Source organism: Bufo gargarizans, chromosome 6 (genome assembly GCF_014858855.1).
Source record: "Bufo gargarizans isolate SCDJY-AF-19 chromosome 6, ASM1485885v1, whole genome shotgun sequence".
Lineage (NCBI taxonomy): Eukaryota > Metazoa > Chordata > Amphibia > Anura > Bufonidae > Bufo > Bufo gargarizans.
In genome coordinates this window covers 84479417-84500025 of record NC_058085.1, presented here as the reverse complement: position 1 = coordinate 84500025, position 20609 = coordinate 84479417, and the positions used below count along the sequence as shown (strand labels likewise).

At 44.8% G+C, this 20609-nt stretch overlaps 1 protein-coding gene across 4 annotated transcripts in view; it reads left to right on the top strand.

Moving 5' to 3' along the window:
- EPB41L1 (erythrocyte membrane protein band 4.1 like 1) overlaps window positions 1-20609 on the top strand; it is a 169475-nt gene that overhangs the window by 19803 nt on the left and 129063 nt on the right. For 2 of the 4 annotated variants that reach the window (XM_044296862.1, XM_044296859.1), the window contains exon 2: window positions 20358-20390. The exons of 1 other annotated variant lie outside the window; for it this stretch is intronic. The gene's annotated coding sequence lies outside the window, so the exon portion shown is untranslated. Of the gene's footprint in view, window positions 1-20153; window positions 20267-20357; window positions 20391-20609 lie in introns of those variants that run through there. One more of the 4 variants, XM_044296860.1, reaches the window with a different exon arrangement.

The following is a 20609-nucleotide window of genomic DNA, read 5'->3' as shown; positions in this document are numbered from 1 at the left end:
CAGCTATCAGCCTACAGCAGGGCATTTTGGGAGTTGTAGTTTTACAACAGCTGGAGGGCCGCAGGTTGAGCATGCCTGCCTTAGACCATAGGATCAGGCCACTTCGGTGATCTGTGGGGGCACAAAATGGGGTTTTATTTACTCAGTGTGTGGGCAGTCGTCCTCTACTTCCCATCAACCGACATATCCAAGAGGTTCGGGAACACGTGGAAGAGAGTATAACTGCAGGATCTGACTACACAGGTTTTGACTGCAGTCTGTAAGTATGGAGAAAAATAGGACAGCAAACCATATCACTTTAAGGGTACGTTCACGAATAGCAGATTTGTTGCAGAAATTTCTTAGGTTGAAAATAATTTTCATACATCTAAATTGGGTTGATTGTGCAGCAAGCACATGGAGGTCTGCAAGCCCCATTCAGATGAATGGGACAGTCACAGGAATTGCAGCACAACTGCCATGTGGGAATATGTCCTAGTGAAAATGGCAAGAGTTAAAAATGGAGCTAAAAAAATTAGCATTTTTTAAATGTATCTTTATTACCTGTGCTTACTGGTATTTACACCTTTTATTTATTTATTTATTTTTTTACTTTGTGCACTAAATAAAAAACAGGGAAACTATCTGCAAGCAGGCTTCCTGCTGTATCTTCTTTTGGGTTGTGAAAATTAACAGGATCAGTCATCTTATGAATACCTGATGTTCATTAACCTGTACATATGAATATATATGACAGGCCGTGCCCTGTCTGATGACAGCCCAGTCAAAACAGGGATTTTTGCCAATTATGCTATTGTAAGGTTGGCGCGCATACAAATGTAATCACAAACGTTTCCCTCAGTTTGGACAGAATGCTTCCTGTTCCCTCTGCGCAGACTGTAAGGTAAAGACAGCGATGCTGTCCAATAATAATAATATTAATATCGTTTTTTTAGGTCTTATCCACAGTGTCATTTTTATGCTGTGAACAAATCAATCCCGCCGCCTGCTCACTAAGTAAGGGCTCATTCACATGACCGTATGTATTTTGCGGCCTGCAAAACACAGATAAAAAAAAAAGAAGACATCCATGTGATGTGTGTGTTGCATACGTTTTTTTTTTGTTGCAGATCCATTGTAACAATGCCTGTCCTTGTCCACAAAACGGACAAGAATAGGACATGTTCTATTTTTTTGCGGAACACAGACTTGCGGACATATGGACATGGGATGCACACTGTGTCATTTCCGATTTTTTACGGACCCAATGAAGTGAATGGTTCTGCACACGGGTTGAAAAAAACCCGGAATGGACATGGAAAGAAAATACGGTCATGTGCATGAGCCCTAATAAAGAGTCACATAACAATAGCAGATTTGCCAATAGCAGCATGTTGACAGCAATAGGAATTTTGTACACTACGCAGGGTAAAAGAAACGTTAACTGTAAAATAAAGGTAAATAAGATATATTAAAAAGATGCAGATTTCAGATTTTTTCTCTCCAGTAAAACAAGTGATGATCAAAGATGTTGCAGCGAAGTGGATAAGATTTGAAAGGGAGTCTATCAGCAGTTTTGACCATGTTAAACTGCTGACAGCACTAGGTAGGGAATGAGGACAGCAGTATAAACATGCCTTTTGTGAAACTTTTCTCATTAGCAGTAGTGAGAATATTACATTTTATTCTGCCAAATTCTACTCTCAAGTGCCAAGGAGGTGGAGCTTCAATGTGAATTAAACTGCACTGAGCTGCTTCACAGCCCCTCCCCTCTGCTCATCTAACCAGGAGACCAGTACATCTGCCACTCAGAGCAGAAGGGAGGGGCTGTGAAGCAGCTCAATGCAGAGAGCGCTTCACAAGGAAGCCCCGCCTCCTGGACACGAGAGACCTGGCAGAATAAAACTTTATATTCTCACTACTCCTGATGAGTAAAAGTTCCACAAAAGGTATGTTTGCACTGTTCTCTTAAGCCCCTAACTGGTGCTGTCAGCAGTTTAGCATGGTCAAAACTGCTGACAGACTCCCTTTAGAAAATCTTATCCACACCCAGTGAAAAAACAAGTGCAGCATACCTGTGGTTCAATTAATGCTGTAGATGTCCAGTGCAGATTTTGACAATTGCAATGCAAGCAAATCCGCACCAAAATCCTCATCAAATCTGCAGTGTCCACTATATGTAGTGATAACAAAGGGTCATCAAAAGCTTCTAGGAATTTCAGTTTTCTAAAGTATCATGTGACATATCATTTGACATTCTTCTGCTGACAGGCACTGCTTATGTTTTATGTGTTATGGTAAGAAGCGGTGACATTTACTAGGCCTTTTAATTGAGGTTACAAAAGTTGTGTAAAACATTTACTAAGCTAACAGCAAGGTCGAGCGCAGGGAGACGGCGTCACTGGGTTACATCATTCTTGGGAGCTATGTTAGTATTTATCTCTGTATTATACACAGAGCACTGTGTGTATCTGTATTATAAACAGGGTTATTTATCTGCCTTTTATACAGTGCAGACTGTGTATCCGTATAACAGTGTAGTGTGGGGTTAGCTATTAGACACAAAGCTTTGTGTGCATGTATTAGATATAGAGCAATACATGAGCAGTGTATGAATCGTATCGTGAGGGGCCATAACTTAAAGCACTTAGGCATCGCTGCAAAATCTATCAAGGCACCTTTAAAGGAGTTTTCCGGTTATAATTATATTTTATGGAATGACCCTAGCCTGCCTGCTGAAAAAGAAGATTGGTACTTACCTTCTCCACACCGCTTCGGTCCTCCGCTGTCTCCAGCTTCCAGTCCCCGCAAAGTGGACGTGGTCATGTGCACCATTCCAGCCAACAACTGGTCACAAGCAGCACGTCACCGGTGAAGCCAGTCATTGGCTGGAATGGTGCATATGTCCATGCCCATGGCCAGCCGGATGTAAACGGCGCGGGGACCAGAAGATGGAGACAGCGGAGGACCAGAGCGGCATGGAGCACGTAAGTATGTTTTTTGTTTTTTTTCAGGAGGCAGGCTGCGAGCATTACATAAACTATAATTATGACTGGAAAACCCCTTTAAGGGTGTGACGAATACCAGACCTCGTGCCCTCTTGACGTCGCCTATGTCGAGCTCACGAGTCGCGGTATGGTCACGGGTTACCAAAAACGTGACGTTACGCCCTCCAGAGGAGCAGGTAAGGTCAGCTTGGTACAGTTTACACACACACCTCGCGGGCACAGAGAGGCAACAAGCTGAGAGAGCCTTTTCACTGCCGCAGTGAAAACAGCGCTGTCTCAGCCCAGGTATCTGCCACCAGCTTCTCGTTTGCTATAAGCCTGATCCGCTAACGGGATTATATTATATAGGGTGAGAAACCAACCCGCGGTAGCTTATAACTAGGCCAAAACACGGATGTGGGGATTCGTGATCGAGATACAAGATAACACAAGATTAAATTATATATTTAATCGCCTTAAGGGCACACTAGATATAACACTATACACAGAGAATATATACAGTGGTCTGAGGTTACAGATACAGGTGATATAGTACAAACAGGATTAAGCTGAGCAAAAGTCAATTACCGGGTAGATGAAAGTTCCGTTGGGTTGTGATGGGTTCTTTGCTGTAGTCATATGAAGGGCAGTGATCTCAGCTGGTTCCTGGGTTCCCCTAAACACATTACACGATGTGACCCTTCTTCAGAGAAAGACGCCGCCCGCTGGCTTTCATGGGCTTATGACCTGTAGCCGGCCGCTCTCCACACCGGCTATGGGTAGGGTCCACCCCTCCTACTCTGGTGCTGGCAGAAAATGACCCATAAAACCCCTTGGGGCTCATAGCCCCAGACCAGAATGTCGCAGGAAGATAGTTCCGGGCCCAAATGATCCACCTGGGTTCCGGCTAGAACTAGAGTCCAAGAATGATACCGTTATTTGGTTTCTGTGGGGAGATATGTATATCTCCACTCCCTGGCATTCCACCCTCAAACAATGACCATGGGCATGTACATCGTGGCCATTGGGACACAAATATGTATCCGGTTTGCGTCTGCGATGGCCGGGTGATTCATAATTCCTTATGAAATGTAAGTGCCAACATGTCTAGGAAGTATCATTGATCTTGGCAAGGGCTGATAGCTCCTGCTGGGGGTTTTCCTGCAGGATCCGTGCTGTCTGACTGGAGGTGTGAAATGTAACCACATGTAGCCTGCTGGGAGTTTTCTGCTATCTGGCTGCGGCTTTGAAGCAGGGCCCCCCTGTGGAGCTTGATTTCCTCTGCCATCTTTCAGCAAATGGTGGGTGTGAGGACATGGCTGACAGTAAATATTAATCCATATTCCTCACAAGTTGTCCAAATTAGATAAAAAGTGTGGCTAGCCCCAGGAAATGGTCAAAAGCAACAAACTAATTGATGTGCATCAGACCTCCTCGCAACTACCCGTATATACTCGAGTATAAGCCGACCCGAATATAAGCCGAGGCCCCTAATTTTACCCCCAAAAAATGGGAAAAATTATTGACTCGAGTATAAGACTAGGGTGGGTAATGCAGCATATGTGGGGGATCTGTGGAGGACGCTGTTATGTGGGGGATCTGTGGAGGACAGTGTTATGGGGGATCTGTGGAGGACACTTATGGGGACCTGTGGATGGCACTGTTATGGGGTGGATCTGTGGAGGACAGTGTTATGGGGGATCTGTGGAGGACACTTATGGGGACCTGTGGATGGCACTGTTATGGGGTGGATCTGTGGAGGACGCTGTTATGGGGTGGATCTGTGGAGGACGCTGTTATAGGGGATATGTGCTATGACACATTGGGCCATGAGGGGGGGGGGCAGCATAAGACATATAGCATCTTATGCTGGTCCCCCTCATGGCCCTATGTGTCCCCTCATGTGTCCTAAACTGCGCACATAACTGGCTTTGTGTGTAAAGTAATTTACTAGTGTGTAAAACAAGCTCTCTCCTATTGATAACAGGTCCGGCCTCTGTACTCACTGTCACGATGAATGCACTACAGCGAGCGGGAGCTGGCCGGCCGGCGCGTGACTGACGTCACTTAGTAACGCTCCTCCCACTTCAGGAAGCAGGAGCGTTACTAAGTGACGTCAGTCACGCGCCGGCTGGGCCGCTCGCTGCAGTGGCATTTTCGGGTCGGCCAAATCGAGACTCGAGTATAAGACGAGGGGGCTTTTTGAGCACAAAAATATGTGCCAAAAAACTTGTCTTATACTCGAGTATATACTGTATTTCTTGGCTGCAGTGGTGACAAACCGTGGACATAGATCACCGCTGCAGCCTATCACAGGCCTCACCAGCTCTCACATCCAGTATAGAGTTGAGGCCAGCGGGATAACGTAACTGCTGCAGTCAGGAAGACTATGTCAGTGGCAGGGAGGACTGGAGAGTGCCCCTGGAAGTGGCAGTGGTGAAAAAGGATGAGTTTTGATTCTTTTGTTATTTTATTACATTTACAAGGGCTGCTTGAGCTTTTGTTGAACTCGGACAACCCCTTTAAGTACTGCAGCCCTCTGAGGGTATGACCACACAGCACGGTCACAATGCGGTTAGGAACCGCAGCATCTTATTTTTCAAGTCAATGAAGAAATATTATTTTAAGACAGACACAGCACTTTCCATGGTCCACGTACAGCTGGTCTACGTACAGTTGATCAGCCGCTTGCGGTATATGTTTGACATATTTTACCACATGCATCACTATTTGAAGTTATTCAGAATGCCGAAGAACCAGGAAAATTCACAGCATAAACGATTGTGAACAAAAAATGCACCCCAAAAGCATGATGATACCTGTAGTAACTGCAAGTGCTCGGCCGCACGTGTTCCCTAACTGCAGCAAAACCGCGCCGTGTGATTGTACCCTTATATGCCAGAGATATAGATAGGCTGTAGGGCCCCTCGGGGCACCATGGTCTGGGTGAGACCCCCTGTAGTTACATCTCTGAGTGTGTGTATATCTGCAAGCCCGTATACGTGGAGCAGCGTGTGCTTCTATACTATACACATAGCAGTTTGTATACTGTCCGAGTGTAGTTTTTTATATCATGTATAGAAGATTGTGTATATTGGTATGTGTATTATGCGCACAGTAGTGTATGTACGTGAAAGATACATGGATCGGTCTCTCTTTTACATACAGAGACATGTATCAGTGCTTCATTAGTTTTACAGCTTGGAAAGTTTGCAGACTTTGAGTATACATATTCTCTCGGCCAGTAACCTCCAGGCAGATCAGTCTGTACTGATGTTTGCTTGACACTGACACAGCATACATAATCAGATAAATATCATTTGTAACTGCTACATGCAGATGTAGCCGAGCTGTATACAGTTGCAAGAAAAAGTATGTAAACCCTTTGGAATGATATGGATTTCTGCACAAATTGGTTATAAAATGTGATCTGATCTTCATCTAAGTCCCAACAATAGACAATCACAGTCTGCTTAAACTAATAACACACAAAGAATTAAATGTTACCATGTTTTTTATTGAACACACCATGTAAACATTCACAGTGCAGGTGGAAAAAGTATGTGAACCCTTGGATTTAATAACTGGTTGAACCTTCTTTGGCAGCAATAACTTCAACCAAACGTCTCCTGTAGTTGCAGATCAGACATGCACAACGGTCAGGAGTAATTCTTGACCATTCCTCTTTACAGAACTGTTTCAGTTCATTAATATTCTTGGGATGTCTGGTGTGAATCGCTTTCTTGAGGTCATGCCACAGCATCTCAATCGGGTTGAGGTCAGGACTCTGACTGGGCCACTCCAGAAGGCGTATTTTCTTCTGTTTAAGCCATTCTGTTGTTGATTTACTTCTATGCTTTGGGTCGTTGTCCTGTTGCAACACCCATCTTCTGTTGAGCTTCAGCTGGTGGACAGATGGCCTTAAGTTCTCCTGCAAAATGTCTTGATAAACTTGGGAATACATTTTTCCTTCAATGATAGCAATCCGTCCAGGCCCTGACGCAGCAAAGCAGCCCCAAACCATGATGCCCCCACCACCATACTTCACAGTTGGGATGAGGTTTTGAAGTTGGTGTGCTGTGCCTCTTTTTCTCCACACATAGTGTTGTGTGTGTCTTCCAAACAACTCAACTTTGGTTTCATCCTTCCACAGAATATTTTACCAGTACTGCTGTGGAACATCCAGGTGCTCTTGTGCAAACTGTAAACGTGCAGCAATGTTTTTTTTGGACAGCAGTGGCTTCCTCTGTGGTATCCTCCCATGAAATCCATTCTTGTTTAGTGTTTTACGTATCGTAGATTCCCTAATAGGGATGTTAGCATATGCCAGAGACTTTTGTAAGTCTTTAGTTGACACTCTAGGATTCTTCTTCACCTCATTGAGCAGTCTGCTCTGTGCTCTTGCAGTCATCTTTACAGGACGGCCACTCCTAGGGAGAGTAACAGCAGTGCTAAACTTTCTCCATTTATAGACAATTTGTCTTACCGTGGACTGATGAACAGCAAGGCTTTTGGAGATACTTTTATAACCCTTTCCAGCTTTATGCAAGTCAGCAATTCTTAGTCGTAGGTCTTCTGAGAGCTCTTTTGGGCAAGACATCATTCACATCAGGCAATGCTTCTTGTGAAAAGCAAACCCAGAACTAGTGTGTGTTTTTTTTATAGGGCAGGACAGCTGTAACCAACACCTCCAATCTCATCTCATTGATTGGACTCCGGTTGGCTGACACCTCATTCCAATTAGCTCTTGGAGATGTCATTAGTCTAGGGGTTCACATACTTTTTCTACCTGCACTGTGAATGTTTACATGGTGTGTTCAATAAAAACATGGTAACATTTAATTCTTTGTGTGTTATTAGTTTAAGCAGACTGTGATTGTCTATTGTTGTGACTTAGATGAAGATCAGATCACATTTTATGACCAGTTTGTGCAGAAATCCATATCATTCCAAAGGGTTCACATACTCTTTCTTGCAAATGTATATCATCTCAGTGTTTCTTGTTTGCAACTCGACGACTGTACATTTGTACTGCTCATTCATAAGGAAGGGGGTGGCGCTCCCCAAAAACATCACGTGGCGAGGTGCAGTGATGAGGGGCCTCACAGTTTTTGTGGTTTGAGGCAGATTTACTAATCCTGTCTAAAAAGCAGACAGAGTAAACTATGGTGTGCAGTCAAGATGCACCACATTTATCATGGTGGCTCATGCTGCATTATAAATTTGGGGCATGGCACATTTTTCTAGCTTTACCCTAGGTGGCTTACTTTGGGGCATAATTTTGGTGCACACTGTCACAATTTAAACCACGCCCGTACTGTTAAGCCATTACTCCCATCATCAAGCCAGGCACAGTGGAGTATTCATCTCAGAGAATCTGCGTCTGAAACAATGTGTATTGTACTAGAAAAGCACCAAATTCTAGGCGCAATCACATTAGTAAATAAAACAATAAATGTGGACATTTATCCTTTGTACTACAGAATTGTGAGTAGTTGCTTAGTTATATTGTCATGGAGGCTAGCCCAATGTACACCTGACCTGATTTGCTTTTGCTATACAGTCACTTTAAAGGGCATCTATCAGTAGATTTGTACCTATGAAACTGGCTGACCTGTTACATGTGCGCTTGGCAGCTGAAGGCATCTGTGTTGGTCCCATGTTCATATGTGCCCACATTGCTGAGAAAAATAATGGTTTAATATATGCAAATGAGACTCTAGGAGCAACGGGGGCGTTACCATTACTCCTAGAGGCTCAGGTCTCTGAACTGCTACTCCGTCTGCACTGTGATTGACCAGGTGTGATAATGTTTTCACTGCCTGGCTCTGTCAATAAAAGCGCATAGGGCGCGGCAGTTGCAGAGAGAGCTGAGCCTCTAGGTGTAATGACAACACCCTCATTGCTCCTAGAGGCTTATATGCATATAATAATGCTTAATTTTTCTCAGCAATGTGGACACATATGAACATGGGGCCAACACACATGCCTTCAGCTGCCAAGTGCACATGTAACAGGTCAGCCAGTGTCATAGGGACAAATCTGCTGACAGATGTCCTGTAATAGATTTCCTGTGGATATATATCTATATGTATGTAGACCATAAATATAACAACGTACATTAGGCCTCTTATTCTAAAACTAGTGTAAACATCAATGGAACTGTTGCCCATCGGATAAGTTCAGGTTAGATTAAAAGGGTCATCCAGGAGCAAAATATTGATGATCTATCCTCAGGATAGATCATCAATATCAGATTGGTGGGGGTCCAACACCTGCCACCCCAACGATCAGCTTTTTCAAGAGGCTGCAGCCTCCTCAAAGCATACCGAGCACCACGCCGTTCATCGTATAGTGGTTGTGCTTGGTATTGCCTAGGTCAGTGGTGGCGAACCGTTTAGAGGCCAAGTGCCCAAACTGCAACCCAAAACCCAGTTATTTATTGCAAAGTGCCAACACGGCGATCTAACCTGAATACCACAGTCCAATATACTATAGCTTCCATGTACTTTATCATTTAGCTATAATATCCTGCCTACATTCAGTGCGCTGCCTGTGCCATTCATAGTGCGCCCTGCACTGATGAATGGCGAGAAAAGTCTAAGTCATAATGGTACACCATATACTTTTTGCAGGGCGTGGGTGCCCACAGAGAGGTTTGCCACCACTGGCCTAGGTCACGTGACTGATGAACGTGACGTTGCTGGCCTTGGGAGAGGCCGCAGAGCTCCAGAGGGTGCTGCAGCCTCTTCAAACAGATGAAGAGGAGGTGTGGGGGTGCCGTGAGCTGGACCTCCAATGATCAGATATTAAAGGGTTTCTACCACCAGATTTGGTCCTATTTAGCTGACTGACACTAGCGATGTGCTAGTGTCAGCAGTCCATAACAGTGTTCTTACTTATCATCTTTCTGCTGCCGTTCACCTTAAAAACGTACTTTTAAAGATATGCTAATGAGCCTCTAGGTGCTATGTGGGCGTCATTAGCACCTAGAGGGCTCCGTTCACTAACCATTTCAGCCGCCCATCGCGTCCCTCCAGCCCGCCCCGCTCCTGTATCTCGTACCAATTCCCGCGCCTGCGCTTCTGTATTCGGCGCAGGTACAGTGAGTGAATGTCGCGCTCCTGGTGCCGGCTTCCTCACTGTAACGTAGTTGGCGCAGGTGCAGTGAGGAAGCCGGCGCTGGGAGAATACAGAAGCGCACGGCGCAGGCGCGGGAATTGGTACGAGATACTGAAAAGTTTCACGTCAATCAACAGGAGCGGGGCGGGCTGGAGGGACGCGATGGGCGGCTGAAATGGTTAGTGAACGGAGCCCTCTAGGTGCTAATGACGCCCACATAGCACCTAGGGGCTCATTAGCATATCTATAAAAGTACGTTTTTAAGGTGAACGGCAGCAGACAGATGATAAGTAAGAACACTGTTATGGACTGCTGACACTAGCACATCGCTAGTGTCAGTCAGCTAAATAGGACCAAATCTGGTGGTAGAAACCCTTTAATGACCTATCCTTAGGATAGGACATGAATATTCTAGTCCCAGAAAGGCCCTTTAATGATCTCATTGGCTGGTATGGTAACTGCTCTCCTTTCTGCTTCTGCTAGCTGTCAGGCCTGTTTATGCAGAGTTGTCAGAGGTTGTTGGGGACAGTGACCTAGCACTGAGTCATTGTGCTGCTCATCTCTGAAGACTAACATGCTTATATTCCAACAGAACGTGTATCTAGGTGAAATCCTTTCTAGTGTACAGAATCAGTAAACCAATATGAGGGATAGATGGTATAATGCAGGGATGCCCAACCAGCGGACCTCCTGCTGTTGCAAACCTACAACTTCCAGCATGCCAAGACAGCCTACAGCTATCAGCCTACAGCAGGGTTGTGGTGGGCGTTGTAGTTTTACAACAGCTGGAGGGCCGCAGGTTGGGCATCCCTGGTATAATGTATTTGATGTGTGTGACCCAGGACATTGCTGTATTAGTCTGGCAAAGCTGGTAAATAGTTTAAAAATACATAATTTATTTTTCAGAACTTCATTAAAGCGTGAAGCCGCATGGCTGTATACCTTTCTACATGTTTTCTCTCTTTTGTAACCATTTTGAAATGCTGTTGGGCAGCACATAGGAAAAATTTCCAATTAACAAGCTGCGTTTATTTCAAATGTGATACAATACAAAATTATTGTTAATAGAACATAGCTCCACATTCCTCTTACATCCAGTGTGGACATTCTCTTTCCTCATCTTCTCCATTCGGACCAGACCACCTTGACAACTTCTTTCAGCCACGTCTCTTCTTTCTGCAGAATATGGCACACAGATATCTTAGGTTCCTCACTTTTCCATCATACTCACTCTCCTGGTACCCCAACCTTGTCATCCTGCTGCCTCCCCCAATACTGTGCCCCCCAATGCCCACAGACATTATACTGCAAAAATAACAGTGCCATAGGATAGTCCCCCATAGTAATAATGTTCGCAGACTGCCCTCAATAGTAATAGTGCCCCCTACAGCACCGCCAATAGTGAGAATGCTCATTAGTAGCAATACCCTCTATATTGTTCCCAATAATAATGCACCCACGGTCCCCCCAGTACACCATGGTGTCCCCTGTAGAAATAAAACACCCTCCCTCTCATACCCCTAGCAGTAACAAGGCCCTTCTATGAGGCACCTCTTTACAGTCCCCAATAGTAATAAGACTGATCTATAAAGCACCTCTATGGAGCCCACAGTGGTAATAAAGCCCCTTTTAATGTCCCCAGTAGTTATAATGTTCCTTATAGTGGCCCCAGTATTTATTATGTCACCTGTAGTAGCTCCAGTAGTTAAAATGCTCTCTGTAGTAACCCCAGTATTTATAATTCCCCCTACATTGCCTTGTGTAGTTATATTGCCCTCCTTTTGCAAATACAGCATTTATTGTACTTAGAAAGTTGCTTAAAACACAAACATATCAAATTTAAAACCGGTCTCCCGTCATGTACCCCACCCGGGTTTCACCTCTGCTTCATCAGGGGCATTTGCACCACCTTTTGGGGGCATGTCCGTTATACCTAGCAGGGAGTAACTCCTCCCTCTCTATTTCATATTCACATGCTATTTCTTTGTTTCATTTTTCACCATATCCACATAAATTTCTGTCCATAATATACACTTCATTGTCTTATCATAAAACCAAAAATGACAACCCTCCGAAAGGTATTCATTCTTCCTCTATACCTTTCGGAGGGTTGTAATTTTTTTTTATTTTTATGATAAGACATGAAGTATATATTTTATGGACAGAAATTTATGTGGATATGGTGAAAAATGAAACAAAGAAATAGCATGTGAATATGAAATACAGAGGGAGGAGTTACTCCCTGCTAGGTATAACGGACATGCCCCGAAAGTTAGTCCACATGCCCCTGATGAAGCAGAGGTCAAACCCAGGTCGGGGACATGACGGGAGAACGGTTTTAAATTTGATATGCCTGTGTTTAAAGCAACTTTGTAAGTACAATTTTGTAAGTACAATAAATGCTGGATTTGCAAAAGTGGTTGCAGTACTTCACTATCTTCTGCCGCTCTGTCCGCTTTAATACAGGAGGGGCGGACCGGAGTCATTGTGGAGTCCACGCCTGATGAACCAGTGATTGACTACATAGAGAAAGTTGTCTATATATTTTGGAATGGCTGGATCTGTATCTACTGGGAGCAGCACGGTCTTTTACGGTAACTGCGCTTCCTCGAGCCAATAGCTTAGTGCGCAAGTATGCGCTTTTTTCTAGCGTCATCACTCACCTGTATTATAATGCCCCCCCTTGAGTGCTCCAACCTATATTAATGCCTCAGTAATGGCTCTATAAAAAAAAAAAAATTACTACCCTGACTCCTGCTCTCTGCCGCCTGTGGCCCAAATTGCTGCATCCCAGCGCAGGAGGTCGCAATGCTACGACATCACCACAGCCTCCTGTGCAGGGGCTCAGGCCGTGCAATGATATGGTCATGAATGCCAGCGTCCTGACACTCATCGCAGGAGGCCGCGGTGATGTCATTGCAACCTTCGGCACAGTTCTACTGTCTCTCTGGCTTCAGGCCTAGTGGCCTGAGGTTCAACGGCAGGGACCGGAGCCATAGGCTCCATTGGTCTGCTGTAAACTGCTGACCGCTGCCTTGAGCATCTCGCCTCATGGTCGCGGGCCGCAGATAATTGCCTCAGAGGCTGTATGCAGCCCGTGGCCCATGTGTTTGAGGGTATGGCATACAAAGCAATCAGCCATAACATAAGGTAAAGCAAATTGATTAGACTGGGTAGGTTATATTAGGCAAAAAGTAAGCAGTCAGTTCTTGTTGATGTAATGGAAGCAGAAGAAATAGGCAAATGTAAGGATCTGAGCTACTGTGTAGGGGGAGCATTGAAAATGTTTTATTTAACCCTTTATGATCATGACAATGGCACTTTAAATGCTAACTGAAAAAAAAGTGCGGTTTCAATTTGTGACCATATTGTAAGCAAATCTGTCTTTTCCATTTGTACAGTGCTGTGATTATAATTGTTTTTGGAAAAAGATGCTCTGGTTACACTTGCATACATCATCAGAACCACAGATGCTGATGTTTTCCTCTGTCTATTCATGTGGGTTTACATGGATATACACACAGTATCATGCCTACAGAACTGCCATAGACAGTACATGAGCAATAGATTTCTGACATGTTTTTTTGTTGTTTTTTTTTGTTTGGTCAAAACATAGTGCATAATAATGCAGACAGGCCTACATTTATAATGCAGGTAAAACTTTTCTACATAGCTAATGCCAGTGCGGGTCTGGTATAACCTGCAGAACAGTATTGCAATGTTACATGTTGGCATTTACTGCTATAGGTATTACAGCACTCTATACCTTGTAGCATATTCATGCCAATCACTTTGGGACGGGTTAGTTCTGGCCTTCAGGACCCTAATAAACATGACCGTATTTTTTCTGGATCAGATGCGAAGGAAGAGGAACACTATGTGTGGCACGCAAAGCAGCAACTTTTTTCCACACTAGGCACTCTAACTCTGCCCAAAACATAACTATACACCTAATCCCACCCAGTCCCCTAGTAATTATTCCCCCTTTTTGCCACCACACAGTAGTTATGCCCACATAGCAGCCTGAGCTGGTGTTAGGCAGCTTGCTGCAATGTGCATGCAGTTGCACATGGCAACCTGTCTTTGTTAGGTGTGTCTTTTGTATGTCTGGTGTGCACAGGGTTTTAGTTATGTGTGCACTTTCCCCTTTAAGTGGCTTCCATCCCTTTCCTGGTGTAGGAAGGGGTAACTCCCTCTATGTGTGAACACTGGGTGTGTCTGTGTGTGGGTGTGGCTACATGGGCTATTTAGCCTCAGTTGAGAGCAGAGGTCTGAGGGGTACTCCAGGCATGTTGCTGGAGTCATCCTCCTGGTTTGTATACCATCTGCCAGTGAGGGCCACCCTTGTGGTCATAAATGTTATATGCGATGTTAAGTTAATGTTGCCTTCCTTTTCATGTTTATTACAGCTATAGATGTCCTGGTTTCCTGTGTGTTTTGTGTGTTCTGTCTCCTTAGTGTTTGTGTGGACAGCAATACCTGGTGCATGGGTTCCAGTCAGCAAGGCTGTGGCAGGTTAGTTTGGAACCAGTGTTGTTCACCTGCCATATCTATATGTCTCCCCTTCCTTGCAGCTTGGCCAGTGAGACTCCCGTTCCTCCGTATCCAGGAGGAACAGGTCGTCTTACCCTGCTCCTAGTAAGGGCCACCCTGAGGGCTAGTAGGGACTTAAAGGTTCCGGAGTATGAGCCCTCCTACCATCAGGGTCGGCTCATACAGCTAGGAGTAAGGGTCAGATTAGGGATGCGATTAGGAGGTGACCTGCTCCCTAATTCTGTCGTCCTGGTCGAGCAGCGACCACCATCTTCTGGCATCGCACGGCTGAGGGTTTTCCCCATCCTCAGCTGTGACAGCCAATCACTTGCCACAAGAAAAAAGACTTAGACCTTGTTAATTATATGTCCTGTGTGTGCAAGAACAAAGAAGATTATGATGAAAAAATTGGAGGTGCACATGTTCTACAGAGATGTTGGGTGGGTCATCAGAATCATTTCTTCTGGTGGGCCCAGGAATAGCAGCCTGACATTGCAGTCATACACACAGACTATGTACAGAATTGATGTGTAATAAACGTACAGTACCTGTCCAAGCTCCATCATTGCGATCCTTAGGCCCAGCATGGACGATTCGGGAGAGATGTGCTGCTGAGCCACAACCCCTAATGACCAGTGCAATGCTCTGTTTCTTGGTACTTCGTAGCCCTTCTAGTTCTGACCCATTTGTCTGTTGGTATTTGTCCATATCTGCACTTATTTAGAGTAGGAACCATCGTCCAGTTGCATTTCTGCCAAGTAGGGTTTATACTGCAAGTAGGTAGGGAACGCGGGCTGGGTTCTAGGTTGGGGCTCACTGTCCCTACTGACAGGCATTACATGATGGTTGTTCTTTTCAGTACTTGATCAGTGGAGCTTCTCTATGTGACCTGCACAACTGACATGAAGGAAACATGGTGACCACCTGACAATTAAATTCCCTAATAAAGTAGTGACCAACTTGTGCCTTCCTTGTCAATTCAGATTGCAGGGGCAGGTAAAAGGAGCTCTTAAATGCGAGGGTATGCATTAGAGCACCCTAAAATTAGGCCTTGAGTATCACTGTATGATTTTGGGGGTGGTGAGGCATGGGAGATTAACTCAATTCAGTCATGGACTTGAAGGTTTGGTTGGAGTTGTCCTTCAAACTCTAATCTAGTGCATCTTCCCATATGTCATGTCGAGACTCCAGACAAGGTTTTGTGACATAAGGGTCATAGAGACCTAAGGTCTTAGAAAAACTATGAGGTGGCCACGTTGTTGTTCTTCTTACTAGGTTAATGTGTCTCTCTACTGGACCTGGGAAAGTTTGGGCAGCTGTAACAGGGTACAAGATTTGTATACTTGTCTTATGGATAGCTGGCACTGGATGCAAGGGTAGGCATAGCATTTGAAGCTCTGGGTACCAGGTGGGTCAGCTCCATAATAATAATTCTTGCTATGATCCTGGCCTCAAGTAAAGAGAGATCATTTGTGCAGACCGGTTGAGTTACGTTGACTTGCTTCTATGACCTTTACCTTACAAATTCTCGCATACCTTTCACCATTAATACTCCCTTTAATACATAACTGTACAGTGTAGCTTTACATTTGTTAAGGAGAACACGTTTAGACATTGATACTCGTAATACCCTTAGGTTAGCTAACATATGGTCATAATAACTGTCCATTACTTTTTCCCCATGGAGCCCTAGCCTAATTCTAAACCAATTTCTAATCTTTATATACAAATATGCTGTAATTTTTTTTTAACCATTTCTTAAAGCAGAGTATTGCATGGGGTTAACACCACCACTCGTGTGCAGATGAGGCTGTTGCACATATGTATATTGCTTTCTGTTGCAATCCTCTCTCTGTCTAGCCAGACATCAAACTAAGTCAAGGTCTCACCCCACCGCTCAACATTTCTGTGCTATAAAATTACCAAGACACAGACAGGTTTTTTATTGGCAGCCTCCTTTCATGAACACTATCTATGGAGAAAAAAAACACTTGCTATAATGAGTAAATCCTTTGCTTTAATTCACAAGTTGTTCCTTCCTATGTGTTATGTATCAGTCAATAGAAAGTAATGGCCTCTTCTGCCAAGCAGAGAAGTAGTACATATCAATATATCATCTGGAATGTCCTCATACACGCTGGTAGGGGCCTCCTGTGGTCATTTCCACTCCACAAGAAAACTTACCATGGAGATGGAAAACAACCATTAGATGAACATCTGATTGGCCCTCATGAGTGATTGGGTAAATAGCATTACAAGCAAACTAAATAGTTAATTGCAAAAAATGAAACACCCCCGTGGGTGCTTTTTTTATAATGCCTGATTGCCTGTATAGTATGCACATGTATGATTAAAGAGGTTGGATGACCACAGATTCTTATCCGACTACTGAAACTTTCAACTTTTGCTAGAACAAAGCTGGAGCATCTAGATAACTGCTCATGAGAGTCGTTGGTGAATGAACCCCTATAAAGGGCATCTGTCAGCAGATTTGTACCTATGAAACTGGCTGACCTGTTATATGTGTACTTGGCAGCTGAAGACATCCGTGTTGGTCCCATGTTTATATGTGCCCGCATTGCTAGGGAATATTATGTTTTAATATATGCAAATTAGCCTTTAGGAGCAACAGGGGCGTTACCGTTACACCTAGAGGCTCTGATCTCTCCTCAACTACCGGGCCTTCTCTGACAGGGCCAGGTGTGATGATGATTTTACTGCCTGGCGCTGTTAATCAAAGTGCAGAGAGCGCTGAGCCTCTAGGTGTAATGACAACGCCCCCGTTGCTCCTAGAGGCTCATTTGCATTTATTAAAACATCATTTTTCTCACCAATGCGGACACATATGAACATGGGACCAACACGGATGTCTTCAGCTGCCAAGCGCACATGCAACAACAGGTCAGCCAGTTTCATAGGTACAAAACTGCTGACAGATGCCCTGTAAGGCATCATACATTATTGCTATATTCCAGCTCTTAATTTTCAGAGCTGTAGTAGGACATCCATAAAGGGCACCATCGGATGCCACACTACAAAAGTGTTGTCTCCTAGAAACAGAGCTGTGGAGAATATCTCTCCCATAAGCTGAATATGGTAGTACACTAAGTGCCTACGACTCTTTAATATGAAGCCATAGAGACCCTGTGTGCCACCATATACGGTAGGTGCCATGCATGTCATACCCATGAAGCCTTAGACTGAATGCTTCAAGATGGCAGATCATTTTTTTTTTCTGTTGGCAGGATAGAAAGCTATAATCTCGCATCCAAGTTTACCAACAAGGTCTGACACAGATCTAGTAAACCACTACTCTAGTACTGGAATCTGATATAAATTTGGGATTATGCACATATTGAAATCAGAAGAGTGCTGAAAATGGATAGCCATGATATGGTAAACATGCAAGTCCACGGTACTGAAGGATGGAAATACGGCAGTTTCGCCTGCCGGATCCGGCAAACTGTATGCAAACAGATACCATTTGTAAACGGATCCGGATGCGGATCCGTCTCACAAATGCATTGCAATACCGTAGCCGAAAAAACGGATCCGGTATATATCTTTTTCACATTTTTAAAGGTCTGTACATGACCAGATCAGTTTTTCTGGAACACCGCATTGCATCCGGCATGAATGCATTTCAATGAAAAGAATGCCAGAATTCCGGCAATTGTTCCGTAATTTTGGACGGAGAAAATAATGCAGCATGCTGCAGTATTTTCTCCGTCCAAAAACCGTACAGTGACTGAACTGAAGACATCCTGATGCATACTGCTGGATTGCTCTCCATTCAGAATGCATTAGGATAAAACTGATCATTTTTTCCAATATTGAGACCCTAGGATGGAACTCACTACTGGAAAAGTTTAACGCAAGTGTGAAAGTACCCTTAGGCTATGGCTACACGGTGACATGTGTCACGTGACGAAAAGGGTACAGCTACACTGCGACATATGTCGCACAACATTTTTTATAATGATAGTCAATCGTGTGGTACTGGAACATGCTGCAACTGTGACAGTCGCACAGAAATCCAACTTAGATGGATTTTTTTGCGACTGGCATGTCGCAGTCGCAGCATGTCGCATCAGTGCGACACCCTTTACTATCATTATAATAAATGTTGCTGTGTCCTGGTTATTAAATGGTGGTGATGGATGGTCATGTGCAGGGCCCACGTCAGCAGCCGACATACGCAGGCACGTGCCAGGGCCCACAGCTGTTTGCAATGGTGAAGCAGGGAGCCGTTTACTCCCAGCCTCAGATCAGACCCCCATGAGACCCTCCTAGCCTCAGATCAGACCCCCATCAGACCCTCCCTAGCCTCAAATCAGACCCCCACCAGACATCCCAGCCTCAGATCAGCCCCCATCAGACCTCCTAGCCTCAGATCAGAATTCCATCAGACTCCCAGCCTCAGATCACACCCCCATCAGACCCTCCCTAGCCTCAGATCAGCCCCCATCAGACCCCTCAGCCTCAGATCAGACCCCTCCCAGCATCAGATCAGACCCCATAGCCTCAGATCAGACATTCCCCACCCTCATTTAGCCTCGGATCAGCCCCTATCAGACCCCAAAGCATCCAATCAGACCTCAGGTCAGACGATAAAAAAAATATAAAAAACGTACCTCTCCAGCTCTGGACGGCGCTGCCACTTGGCAGATTCACTTACCCTCCCTGGTCTTCTTCCCGCCGCGCTGTACTGTGACCTGTCAGCGCACAGAGTCAGGTCATAGGGCGCGTCTACATGCACTAAGTCCTTACACTATACATGTCAGGACACAGAACGGGGCCGAAAGAAGACCAGGGAAGGTGAGTACAGCCTATGCAGTGCTGTTTTCACCTACCTTGCCTCCCGCATGCTAATGACCTCTTCGATTATGGAAGCGGTCATTAGCATTTTCACCATATGTTATGGCAGGGGGCTGGGGGCCACATGAATTGATCCCGGGGGGCCGTAAGCGGCCAGCGGGCCGGAGGTTCCAAACCCCGCCATAGAGGAAAAAGACACCTTTGACTTATGGCCTTTAAATGGACCAACTTGGATTGAGCATTTTGAGTACAATCTACACATAGTTCTTATTAGAAAATTAGGTCAAGGCCTCATGCAGACGACCATATCTGTTTTGCAGTTCGCAAATCGCAGATCCACTGAGTCCGTTCCACCTTCATTTGCACAGTGCCCACTTTTCTGTCGCTCCTTGACACAGCGTACCCCACTGTCCGTCTGATGGTGCTATGTGTGGCCATTACTCATTTGGACCTGAAGGCCTGATTTTACTGTATTTGGAGCCAGTGGTTGTGCTGTCAGTTGCTGTGTTACATTGCCCGGCGAGTTTATGAAGGTGAAGTACTGGTGTGAGGCTGTTTGTGTGTCACAGGCATGTGAAGGTCGCTCTGGGGGGTGGAGTTGTTCCTCAGGTAATATTTCGGCAAGTGCAGCTGGTGCAGATTTCTGACGGTCTGCAGCACCGCCCTCCAGAACCTGTTTGAGGATCACTCTCTAGTTCCTGTACACTCCCACTGCTTTGCTGTCTATTGGTAGGGTTCACCCCTTCATTGCCAAGGGTCTGATTCACCCATATTATAATCTGATCCCTAATATTGAGCAGCCTGTGACGTTATTACCGTCTGTGATGGTATGGCAGCTCTTGTTCAGACTAGTGCTTTATTGTACATTAAGAGAGGAGTCTTAACCGGGAGCTAATGATTTCTTCTTGTTTTCTGCAGCCCCTGAGAAGAGCCCTGTGGAGCACGGGAGCTGTAAGTAACATTTGCACTGACATTTCTGGGTGTCTTCTGCCCTCTGACTATAGAATTACTATCAATGTATCCGATGACATAACGTCCACCTAAATACCGCCCTCCCTATTGTTTTATATTATCCCTTAATCCCTGTAGTTGATGTCACTGATTTACTTTTTTTACTTTTATTGTTTTATCTTAAGGGTACTTTAACACTTGCGTTGTGAAGATCCGACA